Below are 22,362 nucleotides of genomic sequence, written 5' to 3'. Positions count from 1 at the left end.
GACCAGAAGACAAGCTGCTGTATGCCTTTCCCCCGTGGCCCCTGTTGGGAAGAATAGTTTGCAGGATTGAAAGCCACAGGGGGATGGTGCTCCTGGTGGCACTGGATTGGCCAAGAAGAGCATGGTATGTAGATCTGCGAAGACTCGTGGTAGAGACTCCTCGTTGTCTTCCGCTGCACAAGAATCTGTTGCAGCAGGGGCCTGTCCTTTACAAAGATCCGACTTGATTTTGTCTTACAGTGTGACCCTTGAAAGGGCTTGCTTGTTGAAACGTGGTTATTCTTTTGCGGTGATTGCCACCTTGCTATGTGGTCAGAAATTCTCCACTTTCTTAACCTATATGTGGATTTGATGAGTGTTTGAGGCTTGCTGTGAAGATCGAGGTATTCTTCCTTGTTCAGTGAAAATTCCACTCATTTTGGAATTTTTGCAGGATGGGTTAAATAAGGCGTTGGCCATTAATTCCTTGAAGATACAGGTTGCGGCTCTTGTCTGTTTCAGAGGCCAGGTCAATGGTGAATCCTTATTGTCTCACCCTGATGTGGCTCATTTCTTAAAGGGAGTGAATCATCTTCATCCTCCCATGCAGTTACCGGTTCCCTTGTGGAGTCTTAACCTGATATTGGATTTCTTGGCGGGTCCTATGTTTCGACCGCTGCAATGCCTTTCTTTGCAGCTATTGACCTTGAAAACAGTGTTTCTGGTGGCGATATGTTCTGCGTGTCGAATTTCCGAGCTTCAGGCCTTGCCTTGCCAGGAGCTGTTTCTTCAGGTGACTCCAGGAGCGATACAGCTGCATACTGTTCCCGCTTTCTTGCCTAAAGTGATCTTGGATTTTCACTTCAACCAGTCTATTTCCTTGCCATCATTGGATAAGGGAAAAGATGTGGAAGAGTATCGCCTTTTGCATCCTTTGGATGTCAAGAGACATGTTGTGCAGTATCTGGAGGGTTCTAAACCTTTCCGAAAGACAAATCATCCAGCAGCAGTAGCCCCTCTCTCTTTTTGCATCCTAATCTACTGCACAGCATCAGTTTCTTCTTTGGCTCCCCTCTTTATCCCTGCCAAGTGGTTCCCCTCTCCCTCTTTCTATCTCTCCTTTCTGCCTTTTCTGTCTCTCCTCCTTCCTATGCTTCTCAGCCTGCAACACCTTAGAGTTTTCTGCAGTGGCAACAGCAGTAGCTGAAGAAACTTAAAATCAAGACAGAGCCAATGAGCCGTAAGGCAGCTCCTATCTTTCTCCTACACAAGCTTATTCATTGCAGTATCCTGAAAACATGAGTGGCTGGGGGTCCCCCAGAACAGATTTGGGAACCACTTCCCTAGGTCCTTCAGCCTTACGCATGCATGCTCCTCGATTAATTATCAGGCTCATAGGCTTCCCCTGAGTTTTTATAAATAAACTCAACTATCATTATGTCCCCACCACAGCCCTTCCAAGAACAATCCTATAAAATCACATAACTGGATATCATACTTTTAAATAAACTTTGTTTTGCAAAATATATGTTTCAGCAATCATGTCACAGTAAGAGCAAATAGTAATAACCCTGCATGAAAAGACAACATTGCAAATATTCCACCTGGTCCTAAAACACCAATACACCTTCTAGTGGAAAAACAGAACAAATTAGACTACTACGGAACCTACATGCTAGCAGAATACTTCACCTCTCTCTCACAAATATGCAATACCGACCCTCACCAAATACAGAATAAGGGATCACAAATTAGAAATAGAAATATACAGACAAAAACTGAATTATTCTTTGTTTCTGCTGTTGTCTCCAGTTCCCCCCTTCCCTTTCTGTTCCCTGCAGATAGGAGGAGAGGGGGAAAACGAGAGGAGAAAGGGCTAGATTAGGGAGAGTTCTTCTTTGCTTTGGTTTGCGCAATGTCTACCTCAGGCTCACATTCAACCCCATCCAGTTCCTTGCATGCTGCTTGGGAAGGGAGGGGCTGGAGAAGGAAGTGGAGGGCTGATCTCTGCTGCCTGAGATTTTGGGCAATAGCCAGTAGAGTCATTGGGGCAGAGCCTTGGGTGCTTGTGCCCATAGATAAAAGCAGCCTTGCTGATGATGCCCCCTTGGGCTTGCCATCCAGGGAAGCTGCCCCTTGCTCCCCCCCCCCCTCCCCGTCCTGGCTCTGGGCTGCAAACTACAACACCTCTGCTTCCATTCCCTCTTGCTCACAGAAATTCTCTAACGTTTCCTCCAGAATATTTACTATGGGGACGACCCCACCCAGGCTGGTGCTTGTAGAACACAGATCCTGCATGGCAACCTTTGAAGGGTTTCAGGATTTGCATCAGCTGCTTCATCACTACCCAGTTATGATGCCCCAGGGAAGAGCAACACCTCTTTCTGTTTTTAGAGATACATCATAAAGGGGTGTCCAATGCTCCACTAATCTCTGCAACATCAGATAGGTGAAATTCCAGTCGGTACCGACTTCTTGAATCAGATGTTTGAGGCATTCTGACTTATTCCTTTTTATTACAGAAAAGCTGCAGTCCTTTCAATGAAAATGTCCTGATATTTTCCTCTACCTTTCTATTAGGTCCTCAGGATTACCACCTTTTTATTACAGAAAAGCTGCAGACCTTTCAATGAAAATGTCCTGATATTTTCCTCCACCTTTCTATTAGGTCCTCAGGATTACCACCTTTTTATTACAGAAAAGCTGCAGTCCTTTCAATGAAAATGTCCTGATATTTTCCTCCACCTTTCTGTTAGGTCCTCAGGATTACCACCTTTTTATTACAGAAAAGCTGCAGTCCTTTCAATGAAAATGTCCTGATATTTTCCTCCACCTTTCTATTAGGTCCTCAGGATTGAGTACCAAGGTCCTTGGGCCCCATCCCCAGGGCATCCCTCATTGCCAGGTGCAGCAAGTGTGCAGAACAACAGATCCCCCCAAAACTGATTGGCCCCTTTAAGGCAGGGTGGCCTCACACTCTCAGGGCTGCCATAGCATGGAATTTTGAGGGGTAGTAAAGCCATGGTATTGTTTTTGACGGGACTCAGTACCACAAATTAGTAATTCCTGCGGTGTTTTCCCCTCTGGGAAAAATACTGCAGCTTTGTAAATGAGGCGCTTATATTGTAAGCCCTCTGTGCATAGGGAAATTCTTACAGTACCTGAATGCAATCTACTTGGACATTCCTGAAAGATGGAATATAAATCAAATGAATATATATTTGGGCAAAAGTACCAATGTACACATACACCATTGAAAATGGCAATGTAAAATACATTCGTTTGTATTTGAAACTTTAATGTGTGCATGTAGTTTTAACCCCTGAGCAAGTTACACGCCTGGGAATGCCTCTTTTTACCATAACTAAAGTACATGTATTGTAAAACTACATCTTCACTTTTAGCTGACTGAAAATCCTTTTGGGTGAATTCAGCCATTCTCTCTGTGTAACACCCCCCCAGTTTTACACATGTAGGTCTTCCTAAGCCTTTGAAAATACATCCCAGTGTACATTTCCAAACATTGGTAGTTTCTAGTGTGCATAGTTTGCTCTCCTTTGCAGATTCATGTTCTGTTGTACAGACATTCTGTTAAACAGAGGGTATCAATGGTAAGGTTTCCATAGGCAGAGACGATGGAATCTTTTGTCCATATGTAAGTGAAAGAGTTCCCATTAGTGAATGAAGTAAGGAAAAGGAAAGTCTACTGGCTTTCCAAGGGAGCCTTATTCTCCAGGAAATCTTTGCATGCCACACATCTGTTATTTGTGTCAAGTCGCATGGGATTTGTGAATGAATAGTTTGCATTTTCTTTCTGTTCCATCTGGTGTGACAGGCAATAAACAGGAAATCCTGGTGGAAGCATCTTATGGCATTTGATGTAAAAATATAGATAATTTAGGAATACTAGGTAGTGTGTTGGCCACTTGAGACCAGTGTTAAAATAAGTTTTATTTCTTCAGTGAAATTGTTGGTATCCGCCTACTGCCAGGCACAGTACATATTGTTTTATGTCATAGAATTAACAGAGTGTGATGCACCTCTGCTCAGAAAAGGTCAAGGACTAGAATAGCCTGATTGTTGCAACACTGTGATTTACATAATAGTTTTTGAAAATTTCCATGTACCATAACTTCAACCCTTTCAAAGCTTATTTTAGGACCCTGTTCTTTCAAATATAGATATTTAGATCTCATTTAAGAGCACTTATTTATGCCAGTGTAAATTTACTGCTGCCACATAATGGAAAAGACGAGCATTAATGTTCCTAACACTATCTCCAGGCCATTCAGAAAATAGCCATTCTGCAATACTGTTTTTTACAAAGACATTTAGTACAGTGTTTCCCAACCCTCTCCTGGATTCACACCTAACCAATCAGGTTTTCAGCATTTCCACAATGAATATGCATGAGCTAGATTGGCATACCCTGGATCTCCAATGTATTCTGATATATCTTATGCATATTCATTATGGATATCCTAAGAACCGGATTGGTTATGTGTGCCTCCAGGAGAGAATTGGAGAACACTGACTGCCAACTTGGTTGCCTTCCTCTGTATTGAGGAATTTGCCAATTTTACCTGTGATTTTATTTAGATCTTCGTCCATTATGAATTGTGATCCCCATGCTTTCACTGCAACAAGGTGATCTGTCAAAGAGTAAGTATTGGGATGGTACTTTAGAAACTGCTACATTTTCATGGATTTATAAGAAAACATTTGCTTTTTGGAGGGAAATTTTCAAAGCCATTTCTGCGGGTAAAGCACTGCTTTATTAAAATTGCATTTCATGTGTGTGGGTAAACTTGTGGGCATAATGCCACTACTTGTGTAACATTACCCACAGTAAGAAGAGGAATTCCAGGGGCTGGATTGGGGAGAAGCTTGCACTTGCGCACATACTTTTGAATTTTCAATAGTATGCATATATTTTTTCTCTGTAAAACTACCCAGGCAAATTAGCAGTTTTATATCCGTGCAGATATTTTTCCAGGAATAATTTTCAAAGTGAAAATAAGCACACACTTTCACTTTGAAAACTGAGGCAAAGTCTGCATCAGTTCGGACAGTTAAAAATGACCCTTTTGATTTTTCTGTGTGCATGGAATGAGATGTGATTTAAGAAAGCTCAAGGAATGGTTGACTGCTTGTCAATTAAGTCTTAGCTAAAAAAAAAAATTGCACAATTATGAATTTGTGATACTGAAATCGAAGTGGTATACTTTTGGGAGAGGAGGGGAATGAGATTCAGGTCCATGACATAAAAAAGAGATCCTGGGTGATTATAATATATATAATGATTTCAAGGTAAGAAAATAGTGCAACAAAGCAGTGGCCAGAGCTAGAGGGACTTGAGGGCACAAGGAGTTCAAGTAGTTGAAAAACTGAGGCGATAATGCCATTGTGTAGGTAGTTGGGAGTATTGTGTCCAGTTCTGAAGGACATAGGCTGGAGGCAGTCAGAGAAGAGGGCTGTATAGGTGTGTATGTGCGTTGCTTAAAGCTTTATGAGATGAAACTTAAGAATCTGAATTTGTATGCTCTAAAAAGGAGAAGAGGGACAGGAAAGACATGAAAGACACATTCAGCTACCTGAAAGTTATTAATAATTCACAAGAAATAAACCTTTCCAAGTGAAAAGGAAACTCTAGAACAAAGCGTCATGATATGAAGGTCTGAGGGGTTAGAATCAGGAACAACATCAAGAAATAATGTTTCATGGAAGTGCCGGTAAGTGCATGGAACACCATCTCAGGATGGGTGGTGAAGGCTAACTTTAAGGAATCCGGAGTTGCAAAAAAGTGAAAAAAAGAGATAATGGAAGTTCAGACACCTTGGCATATGTTCAGGGGTCTGCAAACAAAGCCCCAGTTCAGGGGTCTGCATACAATGGTCAATGGACCCTCTGATGCCAATGGCATCTGGCCCTCAGAGCCCGTTTGGCCGGCTTGCCTGCCTGCCTGCCTGCCATGCTTTCCCTTCATGCAACCAGAATCGGCCCATTGAGGAAGTTGGTTTATTTTTTTACCTGCAACAGCAGCAGAAAAACTGGCAAAGGTTCCCAGGCTCCACCAGCAGGAGAAGAGGTGGTCTGTCTTGTGGCACTGAAGAAAGCTACTGGTGGGGAAGCCAGGCCCTGTCAGCAGAAGAGGCAGTCAGACTGCAGCGCTAAAGAAAACTTGCTGACAGGGAGGCCAGAGCCCCACCAGCAGGAGAGAAGGTGCCCAGACCTCTGGTGAGGGAGACTGCTGTCAGGGAGGCCAGATCCTGCCAGTGTAAGGGAGGTGGGTGAATGAGTGATGTGAAGGGAAGGGAGGGAAGAGGTGAAAGAGAGGTGGCAAGGAAAAGGAAGGGAGTGAATGAGAAGAGTGAGTAAAGGAAGGGGTGAAATGACAGGCGGGAAAGGGGGCAAGGCAATGAGAGGGAAGGGAAAGGAGTGGGTGAAAGGGAAGGGAGGGAGGAGAGGAAGGGAATGGTCCACATATACATGCACAAGCGTGCACCTTAGGACATATGAAGAGGAAGGCAGGGAGCAATGTACTTAGGAGTGTGGCAGAATTGCCAGCCTCTGAGAAATCTAGAAATATTATTACAGGCACTCTATCTGCCACACCCCTGACTCAGCATTTTAAATCATCCAAAAGGCCAGATTTGTAATCCTGCCAACTCGCTCAGCAGACTCTGAGGTGGGCACCCCCTGCTAAAGGATTTCCAAAGGAGACTCCCCCTCCAGCTCTCTTTGTCCTTTGTAGCTTTTTTGGGGACCCCTGCCCTATAATAAGTTTTAGAAGTCCTAGCAGAAATGCAGTCACTCAAGTAGCCAGATTTGTTTGGCAAGCTACACATGACACCTAGAAGGCCAGAACTTCAGTCATCAGGCACACTAGTACAGGTAGGTAGTTAGATTAGGCTGCACACAGAATTAAACTGCCAGCTGAATCTGGCAGGCTGCAAATATAGTAATAAATAGAAGACCTTGAGGGAATGCAGGCACTCAGGTAGTTGGGTCTGTCTGATAGACTACGGAGGGACCTAGCCACTGTTCCCTAAGTAGGGCTGCCAACTTTTCCATAGACCAGGACTGGACACTTGAGGACTGGGGGGTGGGATGGGGGGATGGTATCCCCTCATTTACATAAATTTTAGATCCTGCCAGTGAACTGCCTAAACTGTATCTATGTATCTGCAGAACCGCTGAGGGTTGTGCTGTGCATCACATCCTCTCCCTGTGCTGTCCAATCATAGCAGGCAGGGATACAGCACAGGTCTCCGATAGGCTCTGACCTGCCTTTCTCTTCTTCTAACTAAGAGGCTGTGGGGAAACACCACCTGCAAAACCGGACATTTAGTGTCCGGCCGGTACCTCTGACTGGACAATGTACAGAATGCCTGAAAACCTGGCTGTCTGGTCCAAAACTGGACAGTTGGCAACCCTACCTTTAAGCTGCATGCATAAGCAGTTGTGCACAGCTCCCCCCCCCCGCCCCCATGCAGGAATTATCACAACTCCTCCCAAGCATCAGGAGTCGCGCTTATCCAAACATCATTTCCTGCTGCCACGGGGCCAGTCTCACAGCTCTTATTGCAAGATCAGCACCGCAGCAGCAGGTGATGATGTTCGTATAAATGTGACTCCTACTGCCACCCACTTCTCAACTCTGCAGGCCACCGCAGAGCTTATCCCGCTGGCAGCTGAAAAGATGAAGAGGACGCGATGGTCACCAGCAGACCCCATCCCTCTGGCGGCCAAAGAGAGGAGGAGGACGCGATGGCCGTCAGCGGATCCCATCCCACTGACGGCCTTGTATGTGTGTCTTTGGCTGGGTGGTGAATGTGTGTGTTAGTGGATGAGTACCTGGGTGGGAGGTGAGAACCAGGCTGTTTGAATGTGTGGGGGGGGGGGGGGGTGACTGCCTGTTTGTGGATGTGGATGACTTACCTGGTTGGGTGAGATCCTGTGTATATGGGGGTGAGTGAGAGACTGTGTGTGTGGGGGCGGGTAAGAGCCTGAGGGTGGATGAGAGCTTGGATGAGTGTTTGTGGGTGGGTGAGAGCCTGTGTGTGTGTGTGTGTGGGAGTGGGTGGCTGGATGAGAGCCTGAATGTGTGTGTGTATGGGTGGGTAACTACCTGTGTGTCTGACTGACAGTGTGTGCATGTGAAAGAAAACCAGAAAAAAAGAAGATACCCTGTACAAGGAATTGGGAAAAGAATGAGAAAGAGAACGTGGGGGGGGGGGAAAAAAGCCTGGGACCAACTAATTAAAAAATAAGATCAGCAGCAAAGGTAAAAAAAAATTATTTTGAATTTTTAGTGATTGGCATGTTATATTTGTATTTTGTTCTTTCTTCAGTATTCCACTGTTCAGAGTCTGATTTCTAGGGCTTTACATTTTATTTTTGTCTGCATGTTTCTGTTTCTAATTTGTAGTCCCTTATTCTGTACTAGATAAGGATCTATCTGTGTTCTGTGTGTGTGTAACTGAGGTGCAGTATTTCTGCTGGCATTTAGTTTTTCTGTAGGGCTTTGTTCTGTTAAACCCAGTAGGTGAAGTATTAGTGTTCTAGGGCATGGTATAATATTTGCATTGTTGCCATGTCATAGATAAGGCTGCTGCTGTTTGAGTCCTGAGAGGTTTGTGTTACTTCTCAAAATGTTTGGCAGTAAAGGATTTGCAATTATGGAAATGACTGTGTGTGTGTGTGTGTGTGTGTGCGCGCGCGTGTGTGTATGGAAGAGGAGGAGAACTGAGTGAGTGTGCATGTGCATGAGAGTCTGGGGAGAGTGAATGAGAAGAATGAGAGTGAGTGTGTGTTTGTGAGAATAAGCATGATTGTGTGTGAAAGAGTTTGAGAGTGAATATGCAAGCGTGTTAGTGAGTGTATGTGAGAAAGTTTACGTGCATGCTGCTCCAATGTTCGCTCTAAGGCAGTGGTTCCCAACCCTGTCCTGGGGACACCCCCCCCCCCCCCAGCCAGTCATGTTTTCAGGATATCCACAATGAATATGCATGAGAGAAAATTTACACTGCCTCCATAACATGCAAATTTTCTCTCATGCATATTCATTGTGGATATCCTGAAAACATGACTGGCTGGTGGAGAGGGGGGGGGGGGGGGGTCCCCAGGACATGGTTGGGAACCACTGCTCTAAGGATAAGAACATAAGAACATGCCATACTGGGTCAGTCAAGGGTCCATCAAGCCCAGCATCCTGTTTCCAACAGTGGCCAATCCAGGCCATAAGAACCTGGCAAGTACCCAAAAACTAAGTCTATTCCATGCTACTGTTGCTAGAAATAGCAGTGGCTATTTTCTAAGTCAACTTAATTAATAGCAGGTAATGGACTTCTCCTCCAAGAACTTATCCAATCCTTTTTTAAACACAGCTACACTAACTGCACTAACCACTTCCCCTGGCAACAAATTCCAGAGTTTAATTGTGCGTTGAGTGAAAAAGAACTTTCTCCGATTAGTTTTAAATGTGCCATATGCTAACTTCATGGAGTGCCCCCTAGTCTTTCTATTATCCGAAAGAGTAAATAACCGATTCACATCTACCCGTTCTAGACCTCTCATGATTTTAAACACCTCTATCATATCCCCCCTCAGCCTTCTCTTCTCCAAGCTGAAAAGTCCTAACCTTTTTAGTCTTTCCTCATAGGGGAGCTGTTCCATCCCCTTTATCATTTTGGTCGCCCTTTTCTGTACCTTCTTCATCGCAACTATATCTTCTATGAGAATTCACTTGCATAATTTTACACCTGCTATTTATCTGGCATGCCCCCCTAGTCCTTCTATTATCTGAAAGAGTAAATAACCGATTCACATTTACCCTTTGGGTTGCTGTGAACATAAAATTAATAGGCTTTTTGCATCAAAGAAAGTAGTACTCACAGGGTAATGAAACCACAATTTTTGCTCACGAGCAAAACGTTTTGCACACAGCAACCTAATTCTTAGAGGGAACATTGGACATAGCATACTTACGGCCAAATTTTAAATCTGTGCATATAAACATCGCCACTTATACATGTAGCTAGGCCCTGCGCGTGTTGCGCGCATTTTAAAAAGAGACCTACCATGCGTGTAAGTGGCGATACACGCATAAGTGCTGGGTCCTGACAAATGGGCGGGCCGGGGGGCGGGGGTGGATGGTCCAGGGAGCGGGGTGGGCCGGGACAGCGCCATTCATCAGTCTGCCGGTGCACGCAAGTTGCTTCAGATCGGGTCCTGAAGTAACTTGAAGAAAAAAAAGGTAAAAAAAAAAAAAAAAAAAGGGGGAGATTTAGGGGATTGGGAAGGTTAGGGGAGGGAACTGGGGGAGCCCTGATCTTGCCGCCGCGCAAATTTGCAACATTTTACCCCCCCTTTGCATGCACCGCTTGCACATACGCGCATGTGTCCCACATATTTACATGGACAGGCACGCGCACCTTTTAAAATCTACCACTAAATGTTCAGGTAGTGGTTTTACTATTGTTGGTAGCTATTTAGATTATTACAATGCTTTGAGGATAGGCATGGGGAGTTGTCCTGAGTGGACCTAAATGGGGGGTTTTTCTCTCTCATTTGCCAAAGATATTAGAGTACAGATGAGGAAGACGACAAAACTGTCCTGGATAAGAAGCAAAAGATCTTACAAGTGGTCATGCTATATGATTGGTGGTTGGGGTATAGCCTTAACAGTAGACAGGTATAACTGAGCAAACTAGATGGGCCTTTTTCTGCTGTCATCTATTATTTTATGTTATTAGGGACCTGGGCAGAAGGTTTCAAAGATTTCAATGGTTAACGCTTTAACAAATATCTGAAGCTTCAAATTGTAATCTAGAGTTATTTTCAGACAGATCAGGGAGCAAAAGATTTGGTATATATTTCAGCTGGGCATGGTGCACTGAACACTGGTTAAAAACCAACAGTGAATTGGAGAGGTGGCAACTGAGATAAATTACTTTTACAATTAGAGCAAAAATGTATTTATTATTTTAATACGTTGTCTCCTCACGGTTTGAATCTTGATAAAGAATATTCTGTGTTTTTATAATCATCCTTTATTTTATAATCTTTTATTTTCATTTTTAACTCACAGTTTCTTATAGCCATTGCTGATTTTTGTTTTAGTTCTTTTTTTATAGTCACACATCAATTTTTGATTTGTTTCAGTCTATTACCAGTTTTTACCAGTGGTCTCATTTCATGCTACATACCTTATTCATGCATGATTTCCTATTATTTGCAATTTTTTACTACTTCTCTTGCAGCAATAAATTTCTTTCTTTATTATAGGTTTCTGACATATTTTTTCTAATATTCACAACCATCGCTGATTTTAGTTTATATGTTTTTACAGTCAACTTACCATTTTTCTTTTAAGTTTACAGTCCTTTAATTTTTCAGTTTATCTGTTTTTACTGTCCATCCACTCATTTTATTGCACACTATTATTTCACACTTCACTTTACAGCAATACATTTTAACTTATTTATCATTCTTGTTCTAAGGTTTCTGCTCATATTTCTTCAAACCTCATCCTCCACAATTTTCTTCACATTTTATTTTATTTATATCATCTAATAGTTTCTATTAGTCCTTTTCAATTTTCCTGAATCCAACATCACTGCTCTGCAACTCCTCCCCCTTGTCAATCATTTAAACTCCTCCCCCTGTTTACCTTTGACACTAATTTTGGCGGGCTTTTCAAATACTTAAACAGCGTCCTTGATGCAGGCATGTTTTGAAACTTTTTCCGTGGAGACTCAACACAGCATGATGCACAGACAAGGTAAATCCTAAAGTTTTTATATGTACCGGTATCTTTCATTTAACACAGCCTTCTCAATCAACAACTTTCAATCTAGCTGTACTCTGCTTCTATCCGGTCCAAAAAAATAATATACAAGGCTCTTCATATTTATCTATTATCTCATGGCACTTTTAGGCTATACATTTAGTATGATTAGCTCCATCATAATGCTTTGTTTCCTTGCTTAACTCAGGATATCTGGAAGCAGCATAAGTCCAGAGGGAATTTATAGATAAGCTTTACTTGCTACTAGTCAATAGCAGAAAGTTTATTTTCAATTTCAAAGTCAGCTTGTTGCTAATATATTGTAATTACTCTATACAGCAGCTGATACCTTGATGGTTTTATCAAAGAAATAACTACGGACAATTCATCATTAGCATATATCCGTTTTTATTGAAAAAATAGTAGGTACATCTTTATTAAAAAACATTTTTTAAATACAGTTTCCTCATCTGTACTTAACCTCATTAAACAATATTCTCATTCCAGTATCACCTCATGTTGTACAGCTCATCCAATACTGTAAAACTGACAGAGCAAAAAGGTACATCACTCTTTACTTTTGGTCTTTTTTATACATTCTGCAGTAAGCTCATTTTAAGAATTACCATATATTTGTCTTTCACAGTTTCATCCTACTTCATTAAGCTGTACATTACGATCCATGCTGATTAATGTTCTTATTCTAATATCAGCTATTACTAGACATTGCATCCAATGACTCTGCAAATCTGATTGAGGAAAAGGGTATTTCATTTTTTCCATAAATTCTCCCCCTCTGGCTTACATATTTATAAATATTACACAGTAAGCTCACTTTCAAGAGTGATCATATATTTATTCATTCACAGTGCCATCCTATTCCCTCAAGCTGAAAGGTATAATCCATATAAAGCACATTAAGGTAAAGCATCATTTTACAAGGATTTTTATAAATTTCATAATAGTCAAGTTATTGCCCACCCTGACATCATTCATAAGATTTTTTAATCTATGCTTCCAACCAATATATGTTTTAATCCATTGCCAATGTACACTCTATGCATATATATCATTTTTGGTTAGAACCGCTAGAATCTGTTGGATTCGTGGATCCTTGAGCTGGCTGGGACAAATGAAGACTCACCATGGGAAGACCCACAGTGGATGTCGAAGCCGGGAGGTGGCACTAAGCAGGAGACTGGAGGGATCTTCACCACTGGAAGCCCGAGGTCCCCCCAGCAGGAGCCTGTGAGGACCCGAGCCGCTTGGACTTACATGCGGTCTCCTGTGGGCCAGTGTCTGAAGAGGAGTTCCAGAGGATCGAGAAGAGTAGGGCTGAAGCCAGGAGGCCAACTGGAACTTCACCATTGGAAGCCCGCGGTCCTCCTGAGAGGAGCTCGTGAGGACCCGAGCTGCTTGGACTTAGGAGAAGCCTCCTGGATGAAAGCTGGAGTCAGGAATCAGTGGACAGAAGCCGGAATCAGAAGCCAGTAGACGAGCCGAAGTCGGAAGCCAAAGTCAGAAGCCGAAGTCGGAAGCCAAAGTCAGAAGCCAGTAGTTGGAAGCCAAAGGCAAAGTCAGAAGCCAGTAGTCGAAAGCAGCAACTAGTAGCTCTCAACAGAGAGTAAACCTTGTTGCAAGGCAATGTATAGGCCCAGCTGCAGGGTTTAAATACCCCTGCAGCGTCTGACGTCATCTGTGGGCCGTCCTCACTTTTCCCGTGCTGGCCCCTTTAAGTCCTGAGCCCCTGCGTGCGCACTCGCGCGCACCTAGGGGGCGGGGCCAGGCACTGAGGATCGACGGCATCTCCCTCGAGGAGGGAGTGCCACAACAGAGGCCAGGACGGGCCTTGCTGGCCGGGGAGGAGTAGCAGCAGCCTGGGCCAGCCCCGAGGTAGGTGAAGGGACCGGGGCACGGCCCGGGACCATAACAGATTCTTAACCTTAGATTTGTAACTTAAAATTTTATTCTTGTTTGGCATCTTTGCATCACTTCTTATATTTATTTTGATATTTATTTAACTTTTTACACTTTTATTGTTGATTTTAATTGCATTATGTGCCTTTTTATATGTCACCATGAAATGCATATTACATGATTTATTCATTTTCTTTATATATTTGTTCATTTATTTATATGTGTTTTATCAGTGTTTATATTTGTGTTAATTTAAACTATTTGCACGTTTCAGCCCCTAAGGCAGCTCCAAGCAGGAGCGAAACTCGGCCTGAGTCGGGCTTTTTAAAGTTTTATTGTCTCCTTCAAAATAAATTTTAATTGATGGATGTCAGGCATCTATTTCTCTTTTTTACTTCCTCACAGCTTTTATAGATCGCCTACTTTTTTGTTTTGTGGACCCTTTATTAAAATATTCACCTCCCCCCACCAGCTGACCCCTCTTGCTCACTGTAGCCCACCCTTCCAAAACCCCTAGGACTCACCAAAATTTCTTTGGTAGTCTAGTGGGCCCCAGGAATGACATCCATTATTCAAAATGGCACGGGCCCCATCATGTGATAGTGGCTACCGGTGCCATTGGGTAGCCCCTGTCACATGATAGGGCATTGGGCAGTGAACAGTAATTTTCAAAATGGTATCAGCCAGCCTGTTGCCTCTATCATGTGACAGGGTCTGCCAATGGCACTGATAGCCCTTGTCACATGATGGGACAAAGGGCAGTCTGCGCCATTTTGAATAATGGCAGCCATTGGGCCCAGGAGCAGGAGGTCACTCTTGGGTCCCCACTAGATTACCAAGGACATTTTGGTGAGTCCTGGTGGGCTGGTGGTGGGGTGTGAACATTTTAATAAAGGGAAAGGGTTAGGGCGGGTCCTGGCAGTATTTGTTTTTTAAAATAAAATATTACTTTTTTGGGCACAAAAAAACGAGAGAAAAAACCAGAAAATTTCATGTTTTTTTTCTATTGTTTTTTTTTAAATGACGAAATGAAACAAAATAGGAAATATCATTGTAATGTCCTATTTTATTTCAAATGAATGCACACCCTTAGTATTGGTTGTACACTGTATTTATGTCCTTTTTTTCTGTATTTTTAAAATTTTAAAATTTAGATTTTTATATTCTGCTTTTCGCACTTTTTTCAGCACTTCAATGCTAAATGTTTTACTTGTAAACTGTTGTGAACTAGTAATTCTCACATGGAATCATTGTATATGAAACATTTAAATAAATAAATTAAATAAACTTTTGTTTTTATGTATGATTATTGTTCAATGATTTTTATTATATGTATTTTTTTATTGTATAACCACATGGATAACATGATTTACAGGCAGGATATTAAATTAAATAAATAATGGGGCCTCCTGCAGGTTTAGCATAGTTTTTAAAGATGTTTTAAGAAGCCTGCTGAACTCAATGAGTTTTTGAGCTGCCAGAATGAATGGCAAAGTAAATGGTTAGAAATCCTAGCTGGGACCAGCCTGATGGCTTAGGCATTAAAGTGGAGATTTTAAAATAAACCAGGGGAGAAAGCAGATAGTCACTTAGAAGTTCATGGTTTGGACTGGGAAATCCACAAAATAAACCTTTTAATAAAGAGAGATTAGATTGTCATGGCTGTGAGGATGCAGAAAAAAACTGATTCAAGTTATCTGAATCAACTGCTTATTTGGGAGGGGGGGGGGGTTAAAAATATATTTAGATGTCTGTATGCAAATGTCAGAAGTCTGAAAAATTAGATGGGATGGTTAGAGTATATGGCAATAGATGAAAACACTGACATAATAGACCTTTCAGAAAAAGGACAACCAATGGGACATGGTAATGCAAGATCATAAAATATATCAAAATGACAGCAGGTAAAAGTGGTGGTAATATGGCACTATATGTAAAGGATTCCTTTGAATAAAGTAAAACATAAATTCTGTAACAAACAAACTACAATCTGGAATTTTTTTGAATAGAAATTTCTTGCATGACACAGGGCAGTATAACATTGGGGTTTAATACCGCCCAACCAACCAGAACAGTGAAGTAGATTGTGAAATACTAACAGAGATTAGACAAGCTGCTAAGTGTGGAAACACAATAATAATGGGAGATTTCAATTACACTGACATCAGTGAATATCTCATTGGGACTTCACAAGGAGGTTATATTTCTAGATACTATAAATGACTGATTCATGGAGCAACTGATTTTAGAATGAACAAGGAGGGACAGGGATACTTTAGATCTAGTTCTCACTGGAATGCAACATCAGTGCAAGAGGGTAAGAATGGTGGAACCACTTGGCAACAGTGATCATAATGTAGTCAAATTTGAGATAGTCACTGGAGAAAAAACAGATAAAATTACTGCACTGACATATAACTTTAGAAGGGGAGACTATGATAAACTAAAGAAACTAGATAAAAGAAAGCTAAAAGGAACAGTTACAAGGGCTAAAAGTGTGCATGAGGCAAGGAGTCTGTTTAAAAACACCATTTTGGAAGCCCAGGTAAAATGTATTCCATAAATAAAGAAAGGTCAAAAGAAGAGCAAGAACCTGCCAGCATGGCTAAAAGGTGTTGAGAAAGAGGCTATCAAAAAGAAAAAAGGCATCTTTTAAAAAATGGAAAACAGAGCTTAATGAGGAAGATAGGAATACATATAAGCACTTCTGTGGCGCCCGTCAGTCGCAGTCAGCCGTGATCTTTGCTGCTCACCTCCTTCTTCTGTTCAGCTCTGAGTCTGGGAAGGATGGCGCCCTCTGCTTCCACACACCGACCCTCTTGGCGGGCCCAGGACCGTGTGGGCACTCCCGGCAGCCATATTACATCCAGGGTTACCTAAGGCACGCACGCGCATGCCTGCCCCTTCTTACAACGCATCATGGTGGGAACCTCAGGGGCATCCCCATCGCATGACGTCATCCGCTCACGATACTTAAACCCAGCTGACTTCTAGCAATACGAGTTAGCAAGGATTCCTGTCCTGCTATTTCCGCCATTCTGGGACTTCACCTCGCTGTCCTAACTGAGTAACCTAGGTTCCCGCTCCTCGGGGGACTTGCCGCACTCAGGGCTATCTGCTCCTCGGAGAGCCATTGCTGCCTTCCTTGATCCTTTCCGTGAGTTCCTGCACCTTCCTTGGACAACTCCAGCTGTTCCAGTTCCAGGTTTTCCTCAGTGCCTGATCGTCTATCATCTACAGCTTAGCCGGTGTGAGTAAGATATCTGCTCCTATACCTTTGTGGCACGGATCCTCGGGTTACCCCACTTGCGGACCACTACTGGATCCATCCTGTCTTGTGCAACTATACCAGCGACTCCTGACCTACCCAGCGCTGCGGACCACTACCGGAGCTATTAGCACAAGCTACGCCTAGAGAAGGTATTCACCGGATTATTCCGCACTGAGGATCTCTACAGACAGGCCAGCCTGCAGGGCTTACTCTACTGACCTATCCTACTGATCTGCTCCTCAGATCACTGTTTGCTGGATAATAAAGTTTATACTCCTCTGTTGTCCATCACTACTGAGACCTTGTGTGCTGTGGTGAGTGCCCACAGGGCTCCTCCCTATGGGTGAAGTCTTCTCTACCACAACCCAGGGGCCCACGATAGTTCGAGTCACACAGAACGTAACAGATTGCTAACTCCATGGACCTGGCTCAGCTCTCAGCCTTACAGACCATTCCTGGCCTGGCCCAACGGATCACCGAGCAACAGAGGTCTCTCGACACATTGGCTACTGCCTTTAATCAGCTGGATTCCAGACTGAAGGATTCTTCTACTTCAAATGAGAATGCAGCTCCCCCGGTGGTTACCGGATGAACTACAGTACCTCTACCAGCCCCCAAGTGTTTCACAGGAGATTCCCTGTTGTGTAGGGGCTTCCTCAATCAATGCTGTATGCACTTCTCGCTCCAACCAGCTTACTTTCCTATGGCTACTACCAAGACTATGTACATTCTGTCCCTGTTGGATGGGAAACCCTGGCCTGGGCTTCTCCCCTTTGGGAACATAATGACCCCATCCTAAACGACTTGCCTGGGTTTCTGGCTCTCTTTAAAACAGTGTTTGATGACCCCGCTTGCCAGTCAATCGCCGGTTCAGCACTCCTGGACCTACAACAGGGAACCAAGCCACCTCATGATTGAATTCAAGACCCTGTCTTCCGAAGTCCTATGGGATTCAGGTTGCCTAAGAGCTATATTTCTACAAGGACTTAATTCCCGCATAAAAGATGAACTTGCCGCTCGGGAGTTACCTGACACATTAAGCTCACTGATGGACCTTGCTGGGCATATTCACCACCGTATACGCGAACGCTCAGTAGAAGTAAAACCTCCTAAGAAGCATGTATCTAGTGGTATCCGTTCACGGAATCTGCCGCCCACTCCGGTCCAGGCTTCACCTAGTCCTAAAGAAGAATATGAACCTATGCAATCAGTCATCTGACTGCCAAAGAAAGGCGCTTTTGTAAGAAGATGGGCCTGTGCATGTATTGCGGGAAGACCGGTCATGCAGTTCAAACCTGTCCTATCTGTCCGGGAAACACGCAGACCTAGGATCCACTGGAGGACTCTTCCTAGGTCAGACTGCTCCTTCTCCTCCACTGACTCTCCCTGTTGTCTTCATCTCTGGACCTCTCGAATTCGCCACTCAAGCCCTGGTCAACTCGGGTGCAGGTGGGAATTTTATTCTCAAGAGATTAGTTGGACAACTACAACTTCCCATTGATCCTGTACCTACTCCACTACTCCTCTCATCCATTCACGGTGAACCCTTGCCTGGAGTAGTTTTGCTCACGACTCAGGCAGTCTGCTTACGCATGGGATCCTTGCACACAGAGACCATCACATTCCTCGTTCTCAAAAAGGCCATCCACCCCATAGTGCTTGGCATACCCTGGCTACAAGATCACTCTCCTCAATTTAATTGGACATCTGTGGACTTATCTCAATGGGGTCCAGACTGCCATGACAGATGTCTAAAGAAAATAACTCCACTTCCTTGTATGGCGACCACTTCCACTCTTCCTGGCCTACCACCAAAATATGCTTCCTTTCAAGACGTATTCTCAAAGCAAGCTGCAGATGTACTTCCACCACTTAGACCCTTTGACTATGCTATCAATTTGAAGCCAGACTCCGAACCACCCAGAGGAAGAGTTTATCCATGCTCCCTATCTGAAACTGAGGCCATGTCGGCTTATATCCAGGAGAATCTGCAGAAAGGGTTTATTAGACTTTCCAAATCTCCAGCAGGAGCTGGATTCTTTTTCGTCAGTAAGAAGGATGGATCCCTTCGTCCTTGCATTGACTATAGAGGCCTGAACGAGATCACCATCAAAGATCGGTATCCCTTACCGTAAATTTCAGAATTATTTGATCGGCTCCAGGGGGGCGAAGATTTTCTCGAAATTGCATCTCAAAGGCGACTATAATCTCATCCATATCTGTCATGGGGACGAGCGGAAAACAGCCTTCAATACCCGCGACGGCCACTTCGAATATTTGGTAATGCCTTTTGGCCTCTGTAATGCCACGGCCGTATTTCAAAATATGATAAACAACATATTGCATGATCTCCTATATCAGTGTGTGGTCGTTTACCTAGATTACATCCTCATCTTTTCCTCTGATGTGCAAACTCATCAAAAAGATGTCATTACTGTTTTACAGCGGCTTTGGGAGAACCACCTGTATGCCAAGCTCGAAAAGTATGCCTTTCATCAAGAGTCTGTTCCTTTCCTTGGGTACATCGTGTCCAGTAAGGACTTTCAGATGGACCCTCAAAAAACAAAAAGCATACAAGATTGGCCTCAACCCACTGGAATCAAGGCTCTATGCCGCTTCCTTGGCTTTACAAATTATTATCGCACTTTTATCAAGGACCTACTCTATCTTGACTGCTCCTCTCACCACTATGACGAAAAAAGGGGCTGACCCTTCGCACTGGTCTACAGAGGCCATTCTGCTTTTCAGGTATTAAAAAGGGCCTTCCTCCAGAAATCCTGCTTACGACATCCTGATCCTTACAGGCCGTTTATTGTCGAAGTGGACACCTCAGATGTCAGCGTCGGGGCCGTACTTAGCCAGCACAGCGATACACTCGTTCTACATCCCTGCTCATTCTTCTCGAGATGCTTTTCATCAGCAGAGAGGAATTAGGCATTGGCGATAAGGAACTGCTTGCCATCAAGCTTGCATTTGAAGAGTGGCACCCCTGATCAGAAGGTGCTCAGCATCAGATAACTGTGTTCATGGATCACAAGAACCTGGAATACCTTTGCCATGCTCAGAGGCTTAATCATCGCCAAGCCAGATGGTCACTGTTTTTTAACAGGTTCAACTTCCTCACGGTCCTTTACTCCTGATGATGTTCCAGATGAGCCACGTCACATCATTGACCCTAAGAAGATAATGCTGGCTGCCCCCATTCAGTTCCCACTGGTAAAACGGTGGTTCCTCTGTCACTGAGAAAGAAACTGCTGAATTGGGCTCACGATTCTAAGTTAGCAGGCCATCCAGGTCAAGCCCGTACCCTTGCTACCCTACAGCGTTACTATTGGTGGCCGTCTACGAAAAAAGACGTGCAAGTGTACGTAGGGTCCTGCACCTCCTGTGCCAGGCAAAAGCCTCCTGCTGGTCGTCCCTAGGGTCTGCTCCAACCATTGCCCATTCTGGATGAACCTTAGACACATATTTGCAACTGACTTTGTGGTCGATTTACCATCTTCCAATGGGAACAATATGATATGGTTTACCATAGATCAGTTCTCGAAGATGGTGCACTTCGTTGCTCTACCTGGGCTGCCATCTGCCCCAGAACTAGCCAAACTATTTGTACGACACATTTTCTGCCTACATGGGATGCCGAAACATATTGTGTCAGACAGAGGAGTCCAGTTCACTGCCAAATTCTGGAGGGCACTGTGCTGAAAGTTCGATATTTCTTTGGATTTGACTTCTGCATATGACCCCCAATCTAATGGACAAACAGAGAGAATGAACAGAATCCTTAAGCAGTTCATCCATGCCTATGTCAATTCTAGGCAGAACGATTGGGCAGAGTTACTACCCTGGGCTGAATTTGCCTTGAATTCGCATCCGGCGTCCACCACGGGATCCACACCATTTCAGATTGTATACGGCCGTCAGCCACTTCCACCACTACCTATACCGTTGACTGGTATGTCACCTGCTGCCCAAGCCACTGCTGATGAAATTCATCAACTCTGGGTTCAGACCATGGAGCTCCTACAAAAGGCTGGGCAACGAGTGAAAAGATTCTATGACGCTCATCATCAAGCAGCTCCTCAGTTTAAGCCAGGAGATTGGTATGGCTCAGTTCCAAATATATTCAGCTCAAGCCTACCTTCAGTTCGATTCGCACCACAATACATTGGGCCCTTCACCATTCTCCGACGTCCGGGACCATTGACTTATAGCTTGAGGTTGCCACCCTCAATGAAGATACACAATACCTTCCATGTTTCACTCCTGAAACCACTCATCCTCTCTGAGTTTTCTCAAAGGACTCCTGATCCACAACCCCTTGATGCTGAAGATGACATAGTGTACAAGATGGATGACATACTGGATGTACGTAAAAGAGGAAAGCACTGGGAGTACCTCATTTCCTGGGAAGAATACGGACCAGAATAAAACAGCTGGGAACCTGCTACCAACATACTGGACAAAGAGATACTGCATCACTTCCACCTTGTGCATCCCAGGAAGCCGAAACCCCCTGAGAGGGGCCTAAGAAGGGGGGTACTGTTGCGCCCATTGGTCGCAGGCGGCTGCGACATTTGCAGCTCACCTCCTTCTTCTGTTCAGCTCCGAGTCTGGGGAGGATGGCGGCCTCCACTTCCACATGCCGACCCTCATGGTGGGCCGGGGATGGCGTGGGTGCTCCCGGCAGCCATCTTAAATCTGGGGTCTCTTAAGGCACGCGCACGTCTGCTCCATTCTTAAACACGTCATGGTGGGAACCTCGGGGGCATCCCTACCACATGACATCATCCGCTCACGAAACTTAAACCCAGCTGACTTCTAGCAATACGAGTTAGCAAGGATTCCTGTCCTGCTAGTTCCGCCATTCTGGGACTTCACCTCGCTGTCCTAACTGAGTGACCTAGGTACCCGCCGCACTCAGGGCTATCCGCTCCTCGGAGAGCCATTACTGCCTTCCTTGATTCTTTCCGTGAGTTCCTGCACCATCCTCGGACAACTACAGCTATTCCAGTTCCGGGTTTTCCGCAGTACCTGATCATCTATCATCTATAGCTTAGCTGGTCTGAGTACGATATCTGCTCCTATACCTTTGTGGCACGGATCCTCGGGTTACCCCGCTTGCGGGCCACTACTGGATTCATCCTGTCTTGGCAATTATACCAGCGACTCCCAGCCTACCCCACGCTGTGGACCACTACCGGAGTTATCAGCACAAACTACACCTAGAGAAGGTATTCACTGGACTATTCCGCGCTGCGGATCTCTACAGTCGGACCAGCCTCTACAGACTTATCCTATTGATCTGCTCCTCAGTTCACTGTTTGCTGTATAATAAAGTTTATTCTCCTCTGTTGTCCATCACTGCTGAGACCTAGCCTGTTGTGGTCAGTGCCCACAGGGC

The 22,362-nt window shown here is 44.1% G+C and overlaps 1 protein-coding gene across 6 annotated transcripts in view; it reads left to right on the top strand.

Moving 5' to 3' along the window:
• Window positions 1–22,362, top strand: part of CEP112 (centrosomal protein 112) — a 1,022,051-nt gene that overhangs the window by 596,941 nt on the left and 402,748 nt on the right. The gene's annotated exons all lie outside the window — the stretch shown is intronic.

Source organism: Rhinatrema bivittatum, chromosome 4, assembly GCF_901001135.1.
Source record: "Rhinatrema bivittatum chromosome 4, aRhiBiv1.1, whole genome shotgun sequence".
Taxonomy (NCBI): domain Eukaryota; kingdom Metazoa; phylum Chordata; class Amphibia; order Gymnophiona; family Rhinatrematidae; genus Rhinatrema; species Rhinatrema bivittatum.
The sequence above is the reverse complement of the archived record's forward strand: the minus strand, read 5'-3'. Positions and strand labels throughout refer to the sequence as shown.